Source organism: Ailuropoda melanoleuca, chromosome 13 (genome assembly GCF_002007445.2).
Source record: "Ailuropoda melanoleuca isolate Jingjing chromosome 13, ASM200744v2, whole genome shotgun sequence".
In the NCBI taxonomy this organism is placed as follows: Eukaryota; Metazoa; Chordata; class Mammalia; order Carnivora; family Ursidae; genus Ailuropoda; species Ailuropoda melanoleuca.
This window is the reverse complement of record NC_048230.1, coordinates 90,105,274-90,110,300: the sequence shown is the minus strand read 5'-3', so window position 1 is coordinate 90,110,300 and position 5,027 is coordinate 90,105,274. Positions and strand designations below refer to the sequence as shown.

Sequence of the window (5,027 nt, the reverse complement as noted above, 5' to 3'; positions counted from 1 at the left end):
CAACACCCAGATCTACATTTAATCCACGCCCAAGAAGATAACTGTGTCGGAAAGCGGAAGCAAATGCAATTCTTAGTCTATAAATATCATTCATAAGGAGAGAGAGGAAAACAGTAAAATTGTTTGCCGACATGTCACAGAGCCCGGCCTGTCAGCGCCGGCGGGAACGGCAACTCCCTGTCGGAACAATGAGAAGACGTGGGGAAGTGTCCAATAAAACACCGGGAAGCCACACTTTTACTGGATCTTTGTGCACTGCTGTATTTCCTTCCAGATACCCCCAACCCCCTCCGTCCTAGCCTTTCAAGTCGAAGTGGCCCAAATATTCCCCAGCTTAGACGCAGAATCTGTATTTGGAGAGGGGATCTCTACGTTCAGTGTTCTCATAGAAGCCCAAATCTGGACCCATTTGCTTGTAATCTTTTAAAAGAAGTTCCTTTGTTGGGTATTTATTTCATTTTCTTGTCCCGTTCCTGGGCTGTCACAAAACCCCAGAGCAAACATGACATACTCTTTCAATCCCTCTCCCCACTCTGCTCAGATTAATTGGACACTGTGTTGCTTATGCAAAAAANTTTTATAAAAAAAAAAAAAAAAAAAAAAAAGCTCGTAACCCACACACAGCCTTTTGTGTTTTAAGAGCCTCTAAAAATCATTTTTTTACTAGCATCCCTCCAGCCCAGTTCTTCCTGTGCAGGTGAGACACCTTCAGGGAGAAAATTATGAGCCTGGAGAAGAGGAGAATGAGGCCAGGGGTATTTATCATAGCAGGCCGGAGTGATTCATGAATAACCATCGGTTTGCTCTTTTCTCAATTCTCTTCCCTACCAGAAGTGAGATTTCGATACTTCGGGCCTTTTTCAATTTAATGGTGACATACAGGATTCTCACAGGCAGGCTTTGGTTTGTTAGCGACATCAAGGATATCAGTACAACTTGAGAGAAACAGAAGACGGCTGGGGTGTTATTGTCACTTCAGTTTAAAGGTAGCAAACCTATCTCACAAAGGATCAACACTGAATTATTTCAACATTTCAAAAATATAGATAAGCAATGCATTTCTAATAGTGTACTTGGGGATACTAGATAGATCAATGAATATTCAACAATCCTTTGCATGAAATATATGAAACTCAATGAGAAAAAGGATAAATCTTAAAAACACACACATATGAGCACACCTACCCCTCACTGTGACAATGTCCCTGTGTCTTGTGGGGTCTCCCACAACATAATGGCTAAAAAAGAGGGAGAAAATTGGGGTCACTAAAATGGGATAATGATAACCGCAAGGCTTTCTATGCGTGGTGTACATGTACACCAGGAATTCAATATTTATATAGTGATTCTTTCTGTAGCCAGGGCAGCGTTGATTTTTTGAAAAGCTTTTATGTGTATTTCCTCACTGGACTCTCATCACAAGCCTATGGCACAGAGGTTTATTTTATTAACATGTAAGAAAAGGGAGCTAAGAGGAATGAGATGATTTTTCTAAGATCACACAGCAAATAGAGTAGTAAAGCGAGGACCGGAACTTTTGTTTTAGACATTTGCCATGTTGTTCCTTTCTCTAAGTCCCTGCTCCTCTGTGTAGACACCACCAGTAAAGGAAGTTATGTAGTATTCGGCTATTTCCACTTTTATTTTTCACAAGCACTACCTGTTCTGTTGCCATGATGAGGCTGAAATTGTTCTGATGCAGAAGCAGGACATGCAAGTCCAATCACCCGACGAAAGAACAGCCAAGAGCAAGATTTTTGCCAGTCTTTAATGGCCACTGGAGGTGACTGCTGTAGTGAAAGCATCCTTTTGTGTGCAGAGTGTTGCCCGGATAAAAAAAAAACAGTGATTCAGCATAGATTAAGGGTCACAATCATGAGGATGGCTTTGGTTCAAATCCTGGCTCCATCACTGTCTCAGTAATAACAGAAAAGCAGACTGGGTCATTTCTCATTCACGTGACAGGAATTCCAGAAGTAGGTAGTCTGGGGGTGTGTAGGATGACCCCATGACTCAATTAATAGCCCACATTCCTATTGTCTCCCTGTTCCAGCTTTTTTGGAGCTTCACTTCCATCTCAAGATGGCCCCAGGGCATGTCACGGCTGTACAGCTTGAGTCATCTCATCTTAAGGGAGGAGAGCAAGCCAAGGAGTCAGATGGTCACAGGAAGCACCTCTACCCAACTGCATCTATAGCTCATCTGTAAGAGCTTTCACATGGCTATTTCTACCCACAAAGAAGGCTGGAAAGGGGAGATTAGAAGCTGATGTGTTGCTGCTCCCTTCACCATCTAGGTTCTCTTACTGAGGAAGAAGAGAACAGATACTGTGTAATTATTTGGAAGAAGAGTTTGCTGCCACCAACACTTACTAGATGTGTGAACACAAGCTAGCCTCAGTCGACTTACCTGCCACGTGGGAAAAAATAGTGGCTCCTTCCTCACTACCATACCAGGGAGGGGTTGTGAGAATAAAGTGAAATATTTTGCATGAAGTACCCATTGCGGTCCTGGGCACATAAATACTAAGATACGGTGATCTAAGAAATGAGGTATGCAAATATGCTCAGCTTTACCAGAGATCTTGGAAATGTAAATTAAAACCTCAACAAGACGTCATTTTCCTCTCCTTTCCAATTGACAAAAATTAAAATCAACAATAACGTACACTGTTGGCAAGTTCATGGGGAAATGGGCACTCATAAACTACTAGTGAGATAACTGGAACAATGGTTTTAGAGGGCAATTTGGCAGCAGTCCTCCTTGGAATCCACCCTAGGGAAATATTTGCACAAATGTATAAGGAGACCTGTCTGACAATGGTCACTGAAGTACTGCTTGTAATAGCAAAAANTTTTAAAAAAAAAAAAAAAAAAAAAAAAAAAAACTGAAAACAAAAAATCCAAAAAACAAAGGAACAGCAAAAACTGAACACATCCCAAAGAGGAATGTGTAATTGAACTGTAGTGCACCCATACCATGGCTCACTATGCAGAAAATTTAGAAGAAAGAGGAAAATCTGTGTGTATGTAGTGATAAGGAAACAGAAAAGGGAAGAAATACGAAGACCTTGTTAAGTGAAAATAGTAAGTTACAGAATGCCATGTAGAATATGATGTCATATATTTAACTCATTCCATACTGTGCTCCAAATCCCTCTTTTCTGTTTCTCTCTCTCTCTCTCTATCTATATCTATATACATACTATACATACTATACATATACATATCTATATGCATACTATACATACNTGATGTCATATATTTAACTCATTCCATACTGTGCTCCAAATCCCTCTTTTCTGTTTCTCTCTCTCTCTCTCTCTATCTATATACATACTATACATACTATACATATACATATCTATATGCATACTATGCATATGTATATTGGCATGTACAGGCATACATAGGCATACATATGTAGATATTGTATAGCTAATGGTCTAGAAAGGAATGCACCCAACATTAATCACTTCTTCACTTGGAAAAGGGAAATGGTCAAAGAAACTTTATCTTTAGCCTTGTCTGTAATGATTTACTTAAATGAGTCTTTTGGAGGGGATATAGTATACTTTATTGATGACACTTGACAAGGTAGAGGTTCCCAAGCCCCCTCCCTTCTTCAGGGGTCTGGGATGGAAACTGTGGAGGTTGGGAGATTCTCAGTTGAGGCAAGGACTCCCCAGGAGCTGAGGGCCTCTCTCTTTCTCTTACTCTCACTGGGGCTGGTGGTCCAGGGGGCTCTCTTACTCCTTGGAGGCCATGTGGACCATAAGGTCCACCACCTGGTTGCTGTAACTAAATTCATGTCATACCAGGAAATGAGGTTGACAAAATGGTCACTGTTAAAAGTCACAGGAGACAACCTGGTCCTTGGTGTTGCCCTGAAAGCCCTTGAGGGGCCCTCTGGTGCCTGCTTCACCACCTTCTTGATGTTGTCATATTTGGCAGCTTTCTCCAGGTAGCAGGTCAGATCCACGACTGCGTGTTGAGGGTGGGGACACAGAAGGCCATGTTAGTGAGCTTCCTATTCAGCTCAGGGATGATCTTGCCTAAAACCTTGGCAGTGCCAGTAGAAGTAGGAATGATGTTCTGGGTAGTCCCTCAGCTATCACACCACAGCTTCCCAGGGGGCTGTCCGTGGTCTTCTGGGAGGCAACGATTGCATGGACTGTGGTCATGAGTCACTCCACGATACTGAGGTTGTCATGGATGACCTTGTCCAGAAGGGCCAAGCAGTTGGTGGTGCAGGAGGCATTGCTGACAATCTTGAGGGAGTTGTCATACTTTTCATGGTTCATGCTCATCACAAACATGGGGGCATCAGCAGAATGGGCAGATATGATGACCTTCTTGGCTTCACCCTTCAAGTGAGCCCCAGCCTTCTCCATAGTGATGAAAACCCCAGTGGACTCCACAATATACTCAGTACCAGCATGATCCCATTTGATAGGGAGATATCACTCTTGGAAGATGGAGATGGGCTTTCCATTGATGACAAGTTTCCCTTTCTCAGCCTTGATTGTACTGTGGAATTTGCTATGGTGGAATCATACTGGAACTTGTAGACCATGTAGTTGAGGTCAATGAAGGGGTCATTGATGGCGACAATATCCACTCTGCCAGAGTGAATGGTAGACCTGGTGACCACGAGCCCAATAAGGCCAAATCCATTTACTCTGACCTTCAGCATCATGTTTTGGGGATGAGGCTGGCACTGCACCAGAAGATGCAGCTGTCTGTCGAACAGGGAGGAGCAGAAAGCCATGATTTTTTTAAATGTACATTTTTATTGCAAAATTGTTGGGAGGCAATTTTCCATGGGTCTTGTATTTATACTTCATGTATTGTGAGCGGAGGCACCAACAACTTTTGTTCCAGACTATCTGTTCAAGGATGTTTGTACAGCAGTCTTGGAACACAGGGATGGTTTCTCTCTGAGACAAGGAAATTTTTTCTGCTGGCCAGTGTAGCAAAGATAATGACCCCCTCTAGGACAAAGTTTGAGCAGTTTTTTTGCAGGCC

General features: G+C 42.5%; 1 pseudogene; it reads right to left on the bottom strand.

Moving 5' to 3' along the window:
- Positions 1-3,748: 3,748 nt before the first annotated feature.
- LOC100468680 lies at positions 3,749-4,767 on the bottom strand (annotated as a pseudogene).
- Positions 4,768-5,027: the final 260 nt, after the last annotated feature.